Source organism: Anomaloglossus baeobatrachus, chromosome 10, assembly GCF_048569485.1.
Source record: "Anomaloglossus baeobatrachus isolate aAnoBae1 chromosome 10, aAnoBae1.hap1, whole genome shotgun sequence".
NCBI lineage: Eukaryota > Metazoa > Chordata > Amphibia > Anura > Aromobatidae > Anomaloglossus > Anomaloglossus baeobatrachus.
This window is the reverse complement of record NC_134362.1, coordinates 106613776-106634930: the sequence shown is the minus strand read 5'-3', so window position 1 is coordinate 106634930 and position 21155 is coordinate 106613776. Positions and strand designations below refer to the sequence as shown.

Here is a 21155-nt window from a genome sequence, read left to right as displayed (position 1 = left end):
ATTATAGCTTTTAAAACAGAGCAGGAGGGTGTAATGCAGAGGTGCTGTAAATAGCTTGGCACCTGTGGGGCACAAATGGAGTACAACAGCCACTTTTTCTATGCCACTGAATGGCAGCATTTTTTGATATTATTATAGCTTATTAAAAACAGAGCAGGAGGCTTTAATGCAGTGGTACTGCAAATAGCTTTGCACCAGTGGGACACTAATGGAAGTCCAACAGCCACTTTTAGGATGCCACTAAATGGCAGCATTTTTTGCTATTAATATAGCTTTTAAAAACAGAGCAGGAGGGTGTAATGCAGAGGTGCTGTAAATAGCTTGGCACTTGTGGGGCACAAATGGAGTACAACAGCCACTTTTTGTATGCCACTGAATGGCAGCATTTTTTACTATTATTATAGCTTATTAAAAACAGAGCAGGAGGGTGTAATGCAGAGGTGCTGCAAATAGCTCCGCACCAGTGGGACACTAATGGAAGTCCAACAGCCACTTTTTGTATGCCACTAAGTTGCAGCATTTTTTGCTATTATTATAGCTTTTAAAAACAGAGCAGGAGGGTGTAATGCAAAGGTGCTGTAAATAGCTTGGCACCTGTGGGGCACAAATGGAGTCCAACAGCCACTTTTTGTATGCCACTGAATGGCAGCATTTTTTGCTATTATTATAGCATTTAAAACAGAGCAGGAGGGTGTAATGCAGAGGTGCTGTAAATAGCTTGGCACCTGTGGGGCACAAATGGAGTACAACAGCCACTTTTTGTATGCCAATAAGTTGCAGCAGTTTTTGCTATTATAATGGCTTAGTAACAATGAGTTTGAGTGTGCAATGCAGAGGTGCTGCACATAGGTTTGCACCAGTGGGACACTAATGGAAGTCCAACAGCCACTTTTAGGATGCCACTAAGTTTACTCAGTGTTTGCTAGTATAATGGCTTAGTAACAATGAGTTTGAGTGTGCAATGCAGAGGTGCTGCACATAGATTTGCACCAGTGGGACACTAACGGAAGTCCAACAGCCACTTTTAGGATGCCACTAAATGGCAGCATTTTTTGCTATTATTATAGCTTATTAAAAACAGAGCAGGAGGGTGTAATGCAGAGGTGCTGTAAATAGCATGGCACCTGTGGGGCACAAATGGAGTACAACAGCCACTTTTTGTATGCCACTAAGTTGCAGCAGTTTTTGCTATTATAATGGCTTAGCAACAATGAGTTTGAGTGTGCAATGCAGAGGTGCTGCACATAGGTTTGCACCAGTGGGACACTAATGGAAGTCCAACAGCCACTTTTAGGATGCCACTAAGTTTACTCAGTGTTTGCTAGTATAATGGCTTAGTAACAATGAGTTTGAGTGTGCAATGCAGAGGTGCTGCACATAGATTTGCACCAGTGGGACACTAATGGAAGTCCAACAGCCACTTTTAGGATGCCACTAAGTTTACTCAGTGTTTGCTAGTAGTGTTGAGCGAGTATGCTTGTCACTACTCGGTACTCGCACGAGTATCACTGTACTCGGGCTACTCGGCGGGGACCGAGTAATCTCGCGATACTCGTGCTGTACTCGTGGTCTTCATCCCTGCATGTTGGCGCTCTTTTAAAAGACAGCCCTCATGCAGGGATTGGCTGGCAGACCACTGCGATGCCCCAGCCCTGTTAGTTGTGGAATTGCAGTGATTGGCCGGCCTGCACAGCGTGACCGAGCCTTTATACCGGCGGGCGCGCTGTGCTCTGCACACAGCCATCCAGACAGACAGCCATGGATCCCCCCTTGGGGAGGAGGGGCGACATGACCAAGGGGGAGTTAGGGAGTGATGGGGTTAATAGGGACAGTTTGCTTGGCAGGCCTAATATGGCATTAAGGGGTGGTTTTAGCTTGGGAGGAAGAGGAGGAGTAGGGAAAGGGTTAGTCTGGGAGAGTAGGGGGTTACCTCCTCTTCTTCTTCCGGATGCCAAGAGATCAGCAGCACGAGTCACCATGGCTGATCTCCAGGAACTTCAGCGCCTGATTACAGCAGCCATTGCAGCGCACGGGCCCCTGGCAGTGCAGACCCACATCAGGGCTGCCGGGGTTAACCCGTCGGCGCTTGCCCCTCGCTCCCCCAGCCGTGGTGTGCGCCAGTCGCGGCCCCCCCGCAGGTATTCCCCTGGTGCGGGGGGGGCGAGGAGGAGATGCCAGAGCCCCTCCAGGGACCCTCCGCGGCGGGCCGAGCAGCAGCGCAGTCCGGCTGCTGCTCCCAGCAGCAGCGGGAGGAATCTGCGTTCCAGCCGCGGTGGTCGGGAGGTGGGAGTGGCCAGCGTGGGGCCTACTTCCGGTCCCGGCCTCCGGGCTGGATTTCCAGTGACAGCAGCGGCTCCAGGTCGGGAGCGCGCTCGGCGAGGGATGGAGGCCAGCAGTTCCCCCTGCAGTCGGCGGGGGGACCGAGGGGCTGCAGGCGGCGGTAGGTCCAGCGCCAGGGGGAGGTCTGTGGTGCCTGACCCTGGCACGGCAGTGAGCAGGGGTGACGGCGTGAGCCATGCGGCGACCGCCCGGTCACTCAGGACCGCTGTGCAGCCCCCGGATGTGGCGGTGTCCCGTGGGAGCGGGAGGACCCAGCGGCAGGAGGCCTGCAGCGGCCCAGGAGGGCCAGAGGCGGCGACGGCTGGGATCCAGAGCCGGGCGTCCATCAGTCCGCGTCCAGAGTCCCCTGGCAGTCGGCGAGGGGGTGGGCGCGGGCGCAAGAGGTCGAGGCCTGGGGTGCCGGCGCGGGGGACAGGACGGTCTCCTGGGCTGTCGCCCCAGGGCAAGAGACGGAGCGAGGACGGCACTGCCCACGCAGCGGCCCGGTTTGGCGGCCGTGGTGGGGGGGGTGCCGCGGCGGCGCCCCCCGGATGTCGGATGGAAGAAGATGTCAGCGGCGAGGATGAGGAGGTCGTGCTGTCGGAAGAGTCGGATGGTCGGCAGACGGAGGACAGCGAGGCTGCGGTATCGGGGGACGCTGAGCCGCGGTTGGGTGAGACGGCAGCGGGGGCGGCAGGGGCTGCGCTGGTGGGGAGTGTCGGGGGCGGGAGGGCGGCTGTGGACACGGCAGCGCCCGGCGGTGTAGCAGTGTGGAGCCAGTTGTTGGGGCTGTTGCAGGGGTTGGCGGCGGTTGCCAAGGCTGGGGGGGGGGCGGCGCAGGCGCCGGCGGCGGCGTGGGTGGGGACGACAGGTCGGGGGGGGCGGCGGCGGTGGGAGGGGGGGACGGAGCGGGCGCGGCGGAAGGGGGGGGGGGCGCAGGGGGGAGTGCGGCGGAGGGGGCAAAGGAAAAAGAAAAGGAGAAGGAGGATGAGGTGGTGCGCCTAGATGATAGGGCTAAAAGCGAAGTTTATGTTTGTTTTGAGGGCCCGCTGGGGGCTCATTTAAAGAAGGAGGTGCGGGAAAAAATTTGGAAAGGGGAATATGTGGAGATTTTTTCTCTGCTTCCCCTGGAGAAATTTAATTTGGATAGGGTTAAGCCGAGCGACTCCAAAAAGGAGAAGGACGAGGAGGAAAAGCGCCGTTATAGGCTTATTCCTCGGACTTTTGCAAATTGGTTGCAAGCGTTTGCGATTTTGGCGAGCGTGGTCGGGGAAAAGGAGTCGGAGCATTGTTCGGCCTTGTTTGGTTACATGGATGCGATAGGGGAGGCTTATCGGGTTTATGGCGGGCTGGCGTGGCTGCGTTACGACGAGCAATTCCGGCAGCGGAAGGCGTTGCGGCCGGATATGCGATGGGACCATAAGGATATTTCCTTATGGATGCAACTGATGTCGGCACCGACTCAGCCCTTTCGGGGGGTGCCGGGGGACCGGGGGCTGGGTCCCCGGCAAGTCAGAAAAAAGGTTTCTGTTGGCAATATAATGAGGGGCAGTGCAGGTTTGGAGCGGCATGCCGGTTTAAGCATGAATGCTCAGGTTGTGGGGGAGGACATAGCTTGTCCAAGTGCTTTAAAAAGGGGAAAGGAAAAGCGGGTGATGGGGTTGGAAAAAGGGATGACGCCGGTAAAGGTAGAAGCGATGGCCCCCTTTTTAAATAGGTATCCGGACGGCGAGGCAGCGGCGTTGTTATGGTTTGGTTTTTCTGACGGTTTCCGTATCCCGTCAGCTGTTAGTCCATCGCCCCCGCCGTACCGTAATTTACGTTCTGCTCGGGATCACGCGGATGTGGTGGATGAGAAGCTGAGAAAGGAGGTGGTTTTGGGCAGAATGGGCGGTCCTTATGACACCCCGCCGTGTTCGAAGTTGGTAGTTTCGCCGTTGGGGGTTGTGCCGAAGAAAGAGCTGAACAAATTTCGGCTTATCCATCATTTGTCTTACCCAGAGGGGTTATCGGTGAATGATGGCATTGCACCGGAGTTAGCGGCGGTATATTATGTGTCGTTCGACAAGGCGTTGGACCTGGTCAGGGCTGCGGGTCGGGGTGCGTTGATGGCAAAGGCTGATGTGGAAGCGGCGTTTCGGTTGTTACCGGTTCATCCAGATAGTCAGCATTTGTTAGGTTGCTGGTGGGATGGCAGTTATTATGTTGATCGCTGTTTGCCAATGGGTTGTTCAATTTCGTGTTCGTATTTTGAGGCGTTTAGTTCGTTTGTAGAGTGGGTGGTTCGGGATGTGTCTGGGCTTACGTCCATTATTCACTATTTGGACGATTTTCTTTGTGTTGGGCCGGCGGGTTCAATGGTTTGTGCGGTGTTGTTATTTGCGTTGCAGAAAGTCGCAGACAGCTTCGGAATTCCCTTGGCCCCCGATAAGACGGAAGGCCCGGCGCCTGTGATGCGTTTTTTGGGGATTGAGATTGATTCTATTGCCATGGAATGTAGGTTGCCGGAGGAGAAGGTTCGTGATTTGAGGGCCGCGGTGGCAGGGGTGAAGGCGGCAAAGAAGGTGCGGCTTAAGGTGGTGCAGTCCTTGCTTGGGAAATTGAATTTCGCTTGCAGGATTATGCCGATGGGGAGAGTTTTTGCGAGACGTTTGGCAACGGCGACGGCAGGTGTGCGGTCGCCGACACATTTCGTGCGAATCACGAAGGCGATCAAGGACGATCTTTTGGTATGGGATCAATTTTTGCAGTGTTTCAATGGCCGGGCCCTGGTGATGGAGAAGGTGGCGTCTAACGGGGCGTTACAGCTGTTCACCGATGCGGCTGGGTCGGCAGGGTTTGGGGCCGTGTTTCGAGGTCACTGGTGTGTGGGTCGGTGGCCACAGGCGTGGCGGGAGAGCGGTTTGGTCAGGAATTTGGCTCTGTTGGAGCTATTTCCTATCGTGGTAGCAGTGGAGCTGTGGGGGTCGCGTTTTGCCGGGAGGAAGGTTTGCTTCCATTGTGATAACCAGGTGGTGGTGTTTGCTATTAACAACTTGTCGGCTAAGTCGGAGCCAGTGGTGGTGTTTTTGCGGCATTTAGTGTTGAGATGTCTGCAGCTGAATGTACAGGTGGTGGCAAAGCACGTTCCGGGAGTTGACAATGAGGTGGCTGACGCTTTGTCTCGTTTTCAGTTCAGCAGGTTTCGGGCGCTACTGCCTTGGGCGGACGAAGTCGGAGTGCAGTGTCCCGTGGATTTATGGAATCTGGTGAGGCGGTGATCTCAGAATTGATTCGGAATTCGGTGACTGAGGTGACTTGGTGCGGATATGCTAAGGTGTGGGCTGAATGGGAGGAGTTGCTGGGTCGGATGTTTGATGGGGTAAGCGTGGATTACTTGGTGGCATTACTGGCGTTGGTGAGTGTGGATTTCTCGGCCGGGCGATCGGCGTCGGCCGTGGCACATCGGGTGGCGGCGGTGGCGTTTTGGTTAAAAATGAGAGGGGAACAAGATGTTTTGCAGGATTTTCGGGTTCGACGGGCCTTGCGGGGGTTCCGCCGCGGTGTGCGTGAGAGGGACAAGAGGCGTCCCGTATCGTTTGGTTTGTTGAGGCGGTTGGTGGGGGGCCTGAGCAGCATTTGTGAGTCGGTTTACGAGACTGTTTTGTTTACAACAGCTTTCGGTCTTGCTTTTTATGGGGCTTTCCGGATCGGTGAGTTGGTAAGCCCGTCCAGGGTGACAGGCGGCGGGTTGCTGCTTGAGGATGTGCGAGTGGGCGGTGATCAGGTGGAGTGCCGGATTAGTCGGTCGAAAACGGATCAGCTGGGTCGGGGTAGGTTGGTGGTGTTATACGCGGTCCCGGGGGAGGAGTTGTGCCCAGTACGTTTGGTGGAGCAATTCATGGCCGTAAGGGGGGGTTTACCGGGCCCATTTTTGCGGCACGTGGATGGGTCCTTTTTATCAAGGTTCCAGTTTGTAGCGGTTCTGCGGCGAAGTTTGCGGAATGTGGGGGAGCGCCCGGAGGATTTCGGGTCGCATTCCTTTCGGATAGGGGCAGCTACGGAGGCCACTCGTTGGGGGCTTGGAGATGAGGTGGTAAAGCGTATTGGTAGATGGGAATCTTCTTGTTTTCGGCGGTACATGAGGCCGCAGCTGCTGTAGCATTATGGTAACTTTGGTCTAGGTACAGGTGGTTTGGCGGTTTGGAAGTGGTTTTTATATGTCAAAAAAAAAAAAAAAAGAGGGGGTAATGTACAAGTGTTAGAGGACGGAGGTAGAATGGGTTTTTTCTGAGAGGCGTTGATGGTGCTGATGTTATTGGTTTTTAATTTCTGTTTTCGTTGTCTTTCTTTGTTGTAGGGATGTGCCTAATCTGGATTCTGGGGCATTCCTTCGTGTTCTGGGGTGCTCGGCGGGCGGCGGTTCGCCCGAATGGTCGGCAGCTAGGGCTGGATCGTGGGCAGGCGACTGTTCGGTGGATCGGCGTTCGGGGCATGGAGTGGGGCAGGGTGGTCCCAGAATTTGGTCGTTATTGTAAGGTTGACCGGCCTCCGGATGTGCTGGTATTACACGTGGGAGGTAATGATCTGGGAGTCCGGGCGTCACGGTATCTGATCCGGGATATAAAGATTGACTTACTGCGGTTGTGGAAGCAGTACCCGGGTTTGATTGTCGTGTGGTCAGACATAGTGACCAGGTTGTCATGGAGGGGGGCTCGGTCGGTGGAAAAGGTCAATAAGGCCAGGGCCCAGGTGAATCGGGTGGTTGCCAGGTTTGTGATCAGGAACGGTGGGATTGTGGTGAGGCACAGGGAGTTGGAGCCGGCAGATTGGCGGTTTCGGAGGGGTGACGGAGTGCACCTCAACGACATTGGAGTGGATTTATGAGCATTGGGCCTGCAGGATGGTGTTGAGCGAGCTTTTGGTGTGTGGCGGGTCCAGGCCACGTAAGGTGTCACGTGGTCTGTCCTGTGGCGGGGGGGTAGGTCTGGTCCAGAGGTTGGAAGTGACTGGTAACTGGACCGGGAGTCATTGTCTCGGTATGGTGGCTCTCGGTTCCGGGATGTGGCAGGCACGGGGTTCTGCCAAAGTGGGGGGGTGTCAATCCGTGGGTGATTGGCACCTCGTCTCTGGGTCGGTGTGTTGCGGCCAGGGGCAAGGGGAGTAGTAGTTATGGACTGGGCCTGCCCCCGGGAGGGTCATGTAATTGGCATTGTCTATTGTTATCTGTGTGTTGTTTTGGGTCGCCCGTTGGACGGCGTCCCTAAGGTGTTTAGTTTGTGAACAATAGGCAATAAAAGGCTGCTGTGGCCATTTTGAACCAAGTCGCATGCAGTCCGTGTGTTTATTTATAGTATAAGGGGTTTGGTAACACAGACATCACGACCGGAGAATACTCCCTCAGCTGGTCAAGACAGCCATGGATCCCCCCTTGGGGAGGAGGGGCGACATGACCAAGGGGGAGTTAGGGAGTGATGGGGTTAATAGGTACAGTTTGCTTGGCAGGCCTAATATGGCATTAAGGGGTGGTTTTAGCTTGGGAGGAAGAGGAGGAGTAGGGAAAGGGTTAGTCTGGCAGAGGAGGGGGTTACCTCCTCTTCTTCTTCCGGACGCCAAGAGATCCCCGCCCACCCTCCCTTTTTGTGTTGTCATCTGGGGGACGTGGTTTGGGATGTTGGGATGCTATTTGTCACAGCGGCGGGGGGGGTAGGTCTGGTCCAGAGGTTGGAAGTGACTGGTAACTGGACCGGGAGTCATTGTCTCGGTATGGTGGCTCTCGGTTCCGGGATGTGGCAGGCACGGGGTTCTGCCAAAGTGGGGGGGTGTCAATCCGTGGGTGATTGGCACCTCGTCTCTGGGTCGGTGTGTTGCGGCCAGGGGCAAGGGGAGTAGTAGTTATGGACTGGGCCTGCCCCCGGGAGGGTCATGTAATTGGCATTGTCTATTGTTATCTGTGTGTTGTTTTGGGTCGCCCGTTGGACGGCGTCCCTAAGGTGTTTAGTTTGTGAACAATAGGCAATAAAAGGCTGCTGTGGCCATTTTGAACCAAGTCGCATGCAGTCCGTGTGTTTATTTATAGTATAAGGGGTTTGGTAACACAGACATCACGACCGGAGAATACTCCCTCAGCTGGTCAAGTCAGTGCAGGGAGAGTGTTGCTGCTTCAGGGAAAGGTTTGCGGCCCTTTATAATTATTTCTGTAGCAGGGCTGCAAACAGTGTGACCAGAAGTCCTTCTCAGGACTATTGTAGTTGTATACAGGCAGGCAGGGTATAGCCAGGTCGGAGTACAGGAGCAGAGTCCTTCTCAGGACTATTGTTGCTGTATACAGGCAGGGCAGGCAGGGTATAGCCAGGTCAGAATACAGGCTAGTGACCAGAAGAGTCCTTCTCAGGACCATTGTAGCTGTATACAGGCAGGCAGGCAGGGTATATAGCCATTCCTAGTGGTGACCGTATACCAGCCTTCATCATATCTGGGGCTGGTGTACACAGTCTAAAACAGTCCTTATAGTGTCAGACTTCTCAGTAATTGTCGCTCCTAAAAACCTGTTAGGCTCTTAGTGCGTCCGTGCGTGCATTTAAAAACCGCACGTGTGTGCCTGTCGGTGGCAGCGTACAGGTGCACTTGTGTGCGTTTTGCACAAACTTGGATATAACGCACAAGTCTAGTGAATACACGTCAGCACAGCATTGCAAAATGCGCAAGGGCGTTGGCAACGAACAAGGAAGTGGACGTGATGGTGGTGCAGGCAGAGGCCGAGGTCGTGGGCAAGCTCTAATTTCGCCACAACAAAGGGCCACATCTACTCGCTCGCACGTCCTGTCCCAAATTCTTGGGGACCGCAGCAGTACACCGCTCTTGAACCAAGACCAGTGTCAACAGGTTGTTAGTTGGATAGCGGATAATGCTTCCAGTCAGATTGGCACCACCACAAACACTCTGTCTTCCACACGGTCAAGTGTCAGTAGCCGTGATACTGCACCGCACATTTCAGAACCTGATCATCCTTCCTACCACAAGGCTGAGTACACGTCCACGGACATTACTGATCCCACACTTGGACACTCGGAAGAGCTGTTCACGTTTTCATTCGCACATTCTGGCCTCTCGCCAGCTCCTGTTGAAGTTGGTCATGAGGAGATCGTATGTACAGATGCCCAAATATTTGAGCAGCCACGATCTCACGAAGTTGGCAATGTGTCTCAACAAGGGGTGGACGATGATGAGACACAATTGTCAGGAAGTCAGGAGGAGGAGCAGGGTGCGGAAGAGGAAGACGACGTGGTGGATGATCCAGTAACTGACCCAACCTGGCAGGAGGATATGCAGAGCGAGGACAGCAGTGCACAGGGGGAGGGAGGCGCAGCATCCCAACAGGCAGTAAGAAGCAGGGTGGTGGCCCCAGGCAGAAGTCAGGCAACCGTTCCCCGGAACAACAACACGACACAAGGTGCCTGTACAAATGTTAGGTCTTCCCGAGTCTGGCAGTTTTTTAAGTTGGCTCCAGATGATTCTAAAAAGGCCATTTGCAACACCTGCCGTGCCAGCATCAGCAGGGGTACCAAAACTAGCAGCCTAACCACCACCAGCATGATCAGGCACATGTCAGCCAAGCACCCGACTTTGTGGGAGGTACAACAGAGTCGAGGAGCAGTGCTTGCTGATGTCCCTGCTACGTCTTCGCTTGTTCTGCATGCGAGCCAATCCCCTGTCCATGCTGCCTGTGAACAAGCCTCCTCCGGCCCTGCACCTGCAGTTGCCAACGCAGAAATAACACCATCATCAAGCACATCCTTGTCCCAGCGCAGCGTTCAGTTATCCATTCAGCAAACCTTTGAACGCAGGCGCAAATACACTGCCAACGCCCCACATGCCACAGTTTTAAATGCTAACATTTCGCGACTACTTGCGCTGGAAATGTTGCCTTTTAGGCTGGTGGAGACAGAAGCACTCCGCGACCTGATGGCGGCAGCTGTCTCACGTTACTCGGTCGCCAGCCGCCACTATTTCTCCCGGTGTGCCATCCCCGCATTGCATAACCACGTGTCACAAAACATCACACGTGCCCTGAACAACGCTGTTTCAGCCAAAGTCCACCTAACCACAGAGACGTGGACAAGTGCTTGTGGGCAAGGCCGCTACATCTCGTTGACGGCACACTCGGTTAATATTGTGGAAGCTGGGACCCAATCTGAGCGAGGGACGGAACACGTCCTTCCCACCCCAAGGTTTGCAGGCCCTACCTCAGTCAGGGTTTCACCCACACTCTACAGCTCCGGAATGTCATGCTCCTCAGCCTCATCCTCCTCCTGCGCATCCTCATCCACTTTAGCCTCCACACCAGTCCCAAGCTGGATGCACTGCAGCACTGCCTCGGCGAAGCGGCAACAGGCTGTGCTGAAGCTAATCTGCATAGGTGACAAACCCCACAATGCAGAAGAGGTGTGGACAGCTCTGAAACAGCAGGCAAATCACTGGCTCACACCTCTGAACCTAAAGCCAGGAAAGGTCGTGTGTGACAATGGCAGGAACCTGGTGGCGGCTTTGAGGCGAGGCCAGCTGACACATGTTCCATGCGTGGCCCATGTGCTCAACCTCGTGGTTCAGCGGTTTCTAAAGCCATACCCAGAGCTTTCTGATCTGCTGGTAAAAGTTCGCTGCCTGTCTGCACATTTTCGAAATTCACCTACTGCTTCAGCCGGCCTTGCCGGCTTTCAGCGCGGTTTGCATTTTCCGGCTCACAGACTGGTGTGTGATGTCCCCACGCGTTGGAATTCAACTCTGCACATGTTGGTCAGGATATGTGAGCAGAAGAGGACAGTTGTTGAGTACCTGCATCACCTAAGCCGTCGGGAAATGGGTCAAACTCCACACATAACACCTGAGGAGTGGAGATGGATGTCTGACCTATGTACCATCCTCCAAAACTTTGAGGACTCCACCAAGATGGTGAGTGGGGATGACGCCATTATTAGCATCACCATACCGCTTCTCTGCCTTCTAAAACGGTCTCTGCTCAAAAACAAACATGATGCATTGCAGGCGGAGCGCGATGAGTTGGAGAAAGAAACAGTAGTGGGTGTGGGTGATAACACACAGCCGAGCCTCGTCTCATCACAACGTGCAGTGGAGGACTATGACGAGGAGGAGGATGAAGACATGGAGCAACTCTCCGGCCAAATTGAGGATATGACATGCACACCAGTCATATCCTCGGTTCAGCGTGGCTGGCCAGAGGACAGGGTAGATGAGGAGGAGGAGGAGAAGGAGGACAGCATGTTCAGTCATCGTGTTGGTCAGGATACTGAAGTACTGGCTGTTAAGAGTCTAGCGCACATGGCTGACTTTATGGTAAGCTGCCTGTCTCGTGACCCTCGCGTTAAGAACATCTTGGCCGACAATCATTACTGGTTGGTAACACTGTTAGACCCACGCTACAAGGAGAACTTTATGTCTCTTATTCCCGAGGCGGAGAGGTGAGCCAAAATGCAGCAGTTCCGGAAGGCCATAGTCACAGAAGTAGGCAAAGCATTCCCCTCACAAAACGCTAGCGGCATAGGTCAGGAATCAGCGGACAACTAAGGCGTACAGCCAAGAGGGGCACAAGTCCAATCCGCCAGAGGTAGGGGAACAGTCTTTAAGATGTAATGTGGAAAGAGAAATTTGTCAGCTCACCCCTCTTCACTCCTGGACTCTGCACCGATGCACGGAACGCCCTGGCCTGGGCGGGAATGAAGGCAGCAAGAATCAAATGTCCAGCATCAAGGAGGATAAAAATAAAACTTGTATTTATTTGTATGATTATAAAAACATACAGACTGTGCAGTGGACACAGAGGCACAAGTGCAAAAAGTGGATCTATCCGACGCGTTTCGACCAGAGAGTCTTATTCATGGCATCATGCCATGAATAAGACTCTCTGGTCGAAACGCGTCGGATAGATCCACTTTTTGCACTTGTGCCTCTGTGTCCACTGCACAGTCTGTATGTTTTTATAATCATACAAATAAATACAAGTTTTATTTTTATCCTCCTTGATGCTGGACATTTGATTCTTGCAGTCTTTAAGATGTGGGACAGTTTTCTCAGCCCCTCACGTACCACAGCCCCTGAGGTGCGGGGTAGTGCCACAAGAAATCCTAAGTTTGCCCAGATGCTCAAGGAGTACCTTGCAGATCGAACAACTGTACTCCAACATTCCTCTGTGCCTTACAATTATTGGGTATCCAAGCTGGACACGTGGCATGAATTGGCTCTCTACGCCTTGGAAGTCCTGACCTGCCCTGCCGCTAGCATTTTGTCAGAGCGTGTTTTTAGTGCCGCAGGTGGAATCATTACAGATAAACGCACCCGCCTGTCAACTGAAAATGCTGACAGGCTGACTCTGATCAAAATGAACAAGGGTTGGATTGGGCCAGACTTCACCACACCACCAGCAAATGAGAGCGGAATTTAAAGTTTGTAACGGGAATTTGCCATGTACCTCCACTCACCCATGGGTACACACTTCTGGACTTTGGATAATCGCTGGACTGCTCCTCCTTCTCCTCATGCGCCACCATGATGACTGTTACAATAGTTAGGCCGTTGTTTCAGGTATACCCCCAGTGGTAAATTTTTTCGCCCATTCTTTCAGAATGGACATTACGACGACAGGAGACCCGCTCCTTTGCAATGGGAACAATGTTTTGAGGCCCTCATGCACATCTCTATCCAGGGACAATGTGGAGCCTCCCAATTTTTGGCTGTCCTGCCAAAGGGCTATACTACAATAGACCCACTTCCTTACAAGGGGCACTTCAGGTTTACAGGCCCTCATGCACGTCTCTATCCAGGGACAATGTGGAGCCTCCCAATTTTTGGCTGTCCTGCCAAAGGGCTATACTACAATAGACCCACTTCCTTACAAGGGGCACTTCAGGTTTACAGGCCCTCATGCACGTCTCTATCCAGGGACAATGTGGAGCCTCCCAATTTTTGGCTGTCCTGCCAAAGGGCTGTATTACAATAGACCCACTTCCTTACAATGGGCACTTCTGGTTTACAGGCCATCATGCACGTCTCTATCCAGGGACAATGTGGAGCCTCCCAATTTTTGGTTGTCCTGCCAAAGGGCTATTCTACAATAGACCCACTTCCTTACAATGGGCACTTCAGGTATACAGGCCCTCATGCACGTCTGTATGCAGGGGCATTGGTGAACCTCACAATTTTGGACTGCCCTGGCAAAGGAAAATACTACAAAGACTCACTTCCTCAAAATGGGCACATTAGACTCAAGAGGCCTTCATGTACGTCTCTTCTTAGGGACATCAGAGTGCCACACAATGTTTTCACGTAAAATCTTTCATGTAATCTCCAAAAGTAACATACACCAGCTCTATCTCACTATTGGGTATGTGCCCTTAACATTTCCGCCATGAAAATTCATTTTGGTGTCATTTTTGAAGGTTGTCTGGTGAGTCCGTAAAAATGGCGTAAAACGCAGACAAAATTGTTCACAGCTGTGACTTTTGAGTGATAAATGCTTCAAGGGGTCTTCCCCATGCTGTTGCCTTGTCATTTGAGCACTCTTCTGAGACTTTTGTGACATTTTTAGGGTTTCTACATGCTGCCGGGGGGTCATTTCATAAGAATACTCGGGTCTCCCATAGGATAACATTGGGCTCGGTGCTCGGGCCGAGTACACGAGTATCTTGGGATGCTCGGCCCGAGCCTCGAGCACCCGAGCTTTTTAGTACTCGCTCATCACTATTTGCTAGTATAATGGCTTAGTAACAATGAGCTTCAGTGTGCAAAGGGCAGGAGGGTACAGTGGCAGGGTTGTGGGTCTGGGTAGAGGAAAGGAAGCCTGCCTTTCTATCCCTCCTAATGGGGAAATGCAGCGAGGAAATCCCTGACGCAGACGCTGTCATCTTGTGTAGCTGTTAAAATCTGTTTTCACGGACCTGACTGTCACGTATGGCTCTGACCCTGCCGGTATTAGCCCTTAAAAGGACTAATAGAAACTTGTATCCCTATTCTGTATAGCGCTGTGTATAGAGCGTACACAGCAGTATCGGAGACAGGAGCTACGCCAGCGGTGCCTGACACCAAGACGCAGAAGGCAGATAATGGCGTGCTGAAGGAAAATGTCCGTTTTTATAATGCAGGGACATGTGACATGGACATCCTATCACACTTGCCTTTGCTTCTCTGGCTAAAAGTCCACTTAGCTGTGTGTGTGTCTGGGATTGGCTGACATGCTGGTCCGCCCCACTACACGCGCGCGCTTAGGGAAGGAAGACAAGGAAAAAAAAAAAATGGCGATCCATTATCCAAACAGCAGTGATCTGAATGCGCCGTTCCCGCACACTATACGTTGAAATTTCATAATAGTGTGAGTCACAGAGTGACTTACACTATTACAGCGGAAAGCCAGCTAGTAATTAGCTTGTCTTTTTGCTGCTAGAACCGTTCTCGAACGTATCTAGAACTATCGAGCTTTAGCAAAAAGCTCGAGTTCTAGTTCGATCTAGAACAGCCCCCAAAATCACTCGAGCCGCGAACTGGAGAACCTCGAACCGTGAACCGCGCTCAACTCTAGTCTTTATGCCATTATAATGACAGAAAAGACTGATATGAAGTGTACAAGCACTAGAAAATCACCAGAGCGCTCTATGCGGTGAAAAGCAGTAGAAAATGGCACTGGGGTGAATATGTGACCGCCTCATGTAGGTTGAAGCTATGGATCTGTACCACCCTGGGGGCTGGGCTGCTCTCCGCCGAGCCGCTCGGATCCGGGCTCGGGTGGTCGGTGGCTTGAGCGCCTCCGGACCGGGGGCCACATGGCTCTGGAAAGGGGGGGTTTGGTTGTTTGGTTTGGGGTGGACCGGTTTCACGGCCGGAGCCGCAGTGACCGGTAATGCCAGTCAATGGTAAACCAAGTTCGGTGTAGTTCGGTGCTCGCAGCCGGCTGCGTGTGTTCCCAGTAAGGTTGGTGATGTCGCCTTTCTCCTGCACCTTTAAATTTGCTATAGTTACTCCTATGCTTCAGCAACAGCTGTCCGCTCCCCGGCTTTTGGGTACCGGAGGAGCCCTTTTGCCTGCAGGCACTGGCCCTTTGGATCTCTTGCCCTTGGCGGTCGCTCTTATCCGGAATCGGTGGGCTGGTGCCGTCTATCGGGACTTTTGGTGGGAATGAACCCCTATGGTCCAGACCGCAATCAGTAGATTTGTCTGAGCCCAGTTGCTTCTGGGCTAGAACGGGGTCTGAGTACCCTGCCTGGTGCTCCGGTTGACTTGTTAGCTCCCCGGTTCGGGTCCGAAGGGTCACCACCCTCTTCTCGATCCCTATGGTTCCGCAGTTTAGTCCCTGACTGGACTCCTGCAGACAGCCACCACTGTCTGCCTGCCTGACCGTTCAAAGGGGTCCTAGGCTCCGTCCTAGGCCCCTGACTCTCAGCTCGCCACTTTTACTCTTCTCCCCACTCGACTCACTTGTCCTTTCCCTGTCTCAGGCCAGCAGACTCCTCAGAGGGCGTGCCTATCTGCCTGGCTCCGCCCACCTGGTGTGCCTTGCTAGACCTGAGGGAGGCGGTCAGGACTTGTTGGCTGCTGGTGCCTCACTGGGGTGGGGGTGTGTGTGGTGTTGTGTGTTGTTACCTGTGACCCCTGGGGGTCCAGGGCATCACAGATCCTGGGTAAATGTATGTATTTTCCCTCCTTCAGTTTTTTTGCAGTACACAAACAAGCGGAAGGCACACGGATGACATACAGACCGTATATGGAACAGAAACGGATGCCACACGGATGCACCCGTAAAAAAAATTAACCTTTTTTTGCGGACCACAAAAACGGATCGGTCGTGTGAATGTAGCCTTATTCTGATCTGCCGTTTATAAACAGCAGGCAGAAATAAGTGAATAGAGCCCCCCAGCGTCAGAAAATCTCCGAGGTTTCAAGGAGTAGCTGAGACCCTGGAGATCATGATTTAAGCCGTTTTTTTCCGGTCCCCGCTCGCGTGATCACCGGTATACACCGTATACCGATGATCACATTACAGTAAATGACAGCGTCGGTAAAAAATTATTTATCTCCCATCTGGCATGAACAAACATGATATATCTCCTCCCCGGTCCCCTCCGGTCCCCCGGTGTCACCAAATGCCCCCCCTGACCCCCTCTCGGAAATCCAAGAAGGCCGCACGCACAGCAGCGCCCCGGCCGCATTTACTCTACTCCTCTGATTTCTGTCGCATGTGCCATGACACATGCGACAGAAAACTCCTCCCCAGGCCCTGCCAGGTCACCCCCTATTACCCCACCGGTGTTCACCGGTGTCCCACGGTACCTGTGCAGCGTTGATCCCCCGCGGCCCTCTCCTTCACAATAGACACTGCCGCATGCACAGAGTGGCTGTCAGCTCAGCTTCCTGTGTTCAGACACAGTGAGTGGTGGTTATGCATCTGTAAGCTAAATTGGCGGCACGGTGGCTCAGTGGTTAGCACTGCAGTCTTGCAGCACTGAGGTCCTGGGTTCAATCCCCACCCAGGACACCATCTGCAGGGAGTTTGTATGTTCTCCCTTGTTTGCGTGGGTTTCCTCCGGGTACTCTGGTTTCCTCCCACACTCCAAAGACATACAGAAAGGGAATTTAGATTGTGAGCCCCAATAGGGACAGTGTTCCCAATGTTGCAAAGCGCTATAGAATTAATAGCGCTGTACAAAAGAATAAATTATTATTACTACTGCAATGCCCTGCTCATGAGGTAAGGAACATAGTTGATCAGGAGAGCTATATACTACATTTCCAAATGGAGGTATTTGATTTTATAGTTGCCCTGCTGAACGACTACCAAACATGAGAGTCTGTTATACGCCACAAGAAAACACATCTAAATAACAAGTTTAGTATTCATTCAGCTATATAACTGGACTTAAAGGGGTATTCCATCTCCAAGATCCTATCCCCAATATATAGTAGGTGGAATAGCAATAATATCAGCAAATACCAATATTTGGAAATGTAGAATAGTTCTCCTGATTAGGCATGCCCTTACCTCATGAGCAGGGCATTGCAGTTTGGTAGCAACCGTTATGACATGGACTCTGCTGCTGTGGACCCGGGGAGAGTGGGTGCAGATTCATTGCACCCACACTCCTCACATGGAGGGTCTGCACTCCTAGAAAATGTGTGATACGTTCCCTGAGTGTCTCCCCCCATATTCTATATGGTCCAGAGTCGTCGTGGGACCCCCCTTATTTTTTTTCTTACAATAAATTGGTGAAAGAGGGAATGTTTTGGGGAGTGTTTTTTCAAATAAATTTTTTTTGTCGAATTTTTTGTTAGTACTGACAGTTTAGGATGTCGGTTATCTGATAGACGCCATGACATCACAAACTGCTGGGCTTGATGTCAGGTGACTTTACAGCTAGTATCAACCCCATTTATTACCCTGTTTGCCACTGCACCAGGGCACACGATGAGTTAGGGTGAAGCGCCAGGATTGGCGCATCCAATGGATGCGCCACGTCTGGGGTGCCTGCGGCCTGCTAATTTTAGGCTGTGAAGGCCCAATAACTATGGACCTTCCCACCCTGAGAATACCAGACCACAGCTGTCCGCTTTACCTTGGTTGGTGATCCAATTTGGGGGAACCCTACTTTTTTTTTGTAATTATTAATATTTATAAAATAATTATAAAAAAAAAGCCTGGGGTGACCTCCACATTGGATCCCCAACCACGGTAAAGCTGCCAGCTGTGGTTTTCAAGCTACAGTCATCTGCTTTACCCTAGCTGGCTATCAAAAATGGGGGAACCCAACGTCATTTTTTTTTAACTATTTTTTAAATAGAAAAAAATTAATGGGCTTCCCTGTATTTTGATTGCCAGCCAAGGTAACGCCAGGCAGATGGGGGTGGCAACCCGTAGCTGTCTGCTTTATCTGCACTGAGAATCAAAAATACCACGGAGCGCTATGTTTTTTTTTTTAAAGATTTATTTTTACAGCACTGTGATGTCCAGCAATCAAAATACAGGGAAGCCCATTTTGTTTTTAGTTATTTAAATAAATAATTAAAAAAATATATATGGGCTCCCGCTGCATTTTTTGTATTGCTAGCTAAGGGTAATCCAAGCAGCTACTGGCTGCTAACCCCCACTGCTTGGTGTTACCTTCACTGGCAATGGAAAATCCAGGGAAGCATTTTTTATTTTTTTTGCCACAAAACTACAAAAAAAATGACGTGGGCTTCACCATATTTTTGCATGCTAGCCAGGTACAGCAGGCAGCTACGGGCTGCCCCCAACCCCCGGCTGCCTATTTGTACCCGGCTGGGAACTAAAAATATAGGGAAGCCCTTTTTTTACTTAATTCATGAATTTTATGAAATAATTAAAAAAAAAAAATCGATGTAGGCTTCGCCCCATTTTTGTGTCCAGCCGGGTACAACTAGGCAGCTGGGGATTGGATCTGCAGCACAGGTTAGCCCGAGGTTTCTGGGCCCCTCTGCTGCGAATTGCAGTCCGCAGCCGCCCCAGAAAATGGCGCTCTCATAGAAGCACCATCATCTGGCGCTGTATCCAACTCTTCCAACAGCCCTGAAGCTGGGTGGCTTGTTGGGTAATCATGAGTTAATACTGGCTTTGTTTTACCAACTAGTATTAAGCCAGAGATTCTTAATGTCAGGCAAGTTTGACCCGGCCGTTAAGAATCTCTAATAAAGGGTTAAAAAAAAAACACCACACAGAAAAAAAATACTTTAATAGAAATAAATACACAGACACACTTAGAGACTCCATGTTTATTACCCCCTCTCAACCCTCCACGATCCATGGTCTTCTGTCTTCTTTCCCCTTCAACACATTCAGCTCTATCTGCTCCATCAGACAGCACAGCTGCATGGGGGAAGATGCTGTGCTCCGTGCAGAAATCACTCTGTGAGAGTGACCACAGGCTCCCGGCTATAAGCGGTGGCACAGGTTGCCATAGCAACGCTGCTCCGATTACGTGATTCCGGTGCCGCTGCGTGCTGGTAGCGGGACGTCCCCATCACCACTACCAAGCGCGTTGCTATGGCAATGGTGATCTCCGTTATTGACCAGCTGTGTCAGCCGGTCAGGAGCCGGCTTCTGCGGACGCTGGTAACTGCGGTAAACATCGGGTAACCAAGAAGCCCTTTCCTTGGTTACCCGATGTTTACTTTCGTTACCAGCATCCACCGCTCTCACGCTGCTAGTGCCGGCTCCCTGCTCACTGCACACATAGCCAGACTACACATCGGGTTAAATTAACCCGATGTGTACTCTGGCTTGGAGTGCAGGGAGCCAGCGCTAAGCGGTGTGCGCTGGTAACCAAGGTAAATATCGGGTTGGTTACCCGATATTTACCTTAGTTACCAGGCGCAGCATCGCTTCCACGCGTGCTGCTGGCTGGGGGCTGGTCACTGGTTGCTGGTGAGATCTGCCTGTGTGACAGCTCACCAGCAACCCATGTAGCGACGCTCCAGCGATCCCTGCCAGGTTAGGTTGCTGGTGGGATCGCTGGAGCGCCGCTTAGTGTGACAGTACCTTAAGGGAACGGGGAAGCAGAGCGGGGAGTCGACCGTGTGCTAGAGCATGTCGCCGGTACATGGCGATACACAAACGTGCACCGTGTAACAGAGAGATGCAATGACAGGTCCTACATGATGCGTCATAGTCATGTGACCAGTCTGTAGCCAATGAGATAATAGACACGTGACTGGTCACATGGCTATTTTGACATCACGATAGATCCTGCATCACTGCGGGTGTTCCCGGAGGACGCAGCGATTACCGGTGGAAAAGCTGCGGGAGACAGAGTGTAGGATGCATCCCGGGGACAGGTAAGTGTTATGGCAATGTTTATTAACTGTATGTGTACATTTATAATGCGTTTTTATGTGTTTGTGATTGCCTCCCATTGTTTCCTATGGGTTCGAGTGGTTCGCCGAACCGGTTCGCCGAACCAAACTCGAACCAGACCTTGGTTCGGCGAGCCGAACCGTTACTGGTTCGCTCTTCTCTAAACATAAAACATATCTGAGTTACATAGCATTCCATTTGATACAGGACATGCAGGTTAAATGCACTACATGGCGAATACATATTAGCTATAATGTCAGGATAATACTTGCAGAACAAAGCAACTACATTATAATTTGATGAGCCCTAACCATTGGATCATAACTCACCAACTGTGCTATGTAGAGGCAAACAAAAGGAGCAGAGATCTGGAGAGATGATCAGCATGCAAATGTCTGTGTCCATGTAACTAAAATGGCTGCTGAAGAAGAAGAAGGGGCAGAGCCCATGCAAGTTCTGATGGGTAACTACATAAGCCTTGGTAGGACAATTTTCATTGCAGAGTAACCAGTGAAACATTAGATAAACAAGCTGCAGCAAGAAAACATGGTCAACAGATGGCGCTGTTGGATATCACTGGACAGTATCAATGTCAATTATTAAATGTTATCTTATTACATGGCATAATAAAATAATTATATGCATTTCTATGAAGGCATGCCAAAAAGTGTCACGTTGGACATCATAGATGTGAATATATAATAAACACACTGTCTTTTTCACATTAGCCACTAGGTGGAGCTTTATGATTAGCTTAAATTTAATTTAGTTCTTATTAAATTTCTATATCCTTTCAGATACACAAAACTCAAAGATGGATATCCTTGTTTCTGCTGTATATTAGTTTGTTTTTAATGTTAATTATCGTGGATTCTTGACAACAAATTACCTAATTCCTTTAATTGGGCTCGCAGAACCATGATGAGATAACAGCCCTAGTGCAAACTTAAAGTAACTCTTGATGACCAGTGTCAAGCTTAGTTTGAAA

At 51.5% G+C, this 21155-nt stretch overlaps 1 long non-coding RNA gene across 1 annotated transcript in view; it reads right to left on the bottom strand.

The window, feature by feature from the left end:
• The window catches only part of LOC142255132 (uncharacterized), a 107738-nt gene extending 87167 nt beyond the window's left edge, over nucleotides 1-20571 (bottom strand). The window contains exon 1 of the long non-coding RNA XR_012727356.1: nucleotides 20497-20571. This is a non-coding gene — a long non-coding RNA (uncharacterized LOC142255132). The remainder of the gene's footprint in view (nucleotides 1-20496) is intronic.
• Between the last annotated feature and the right edge of the window lie 584 nt (nucleotides 20572-21155).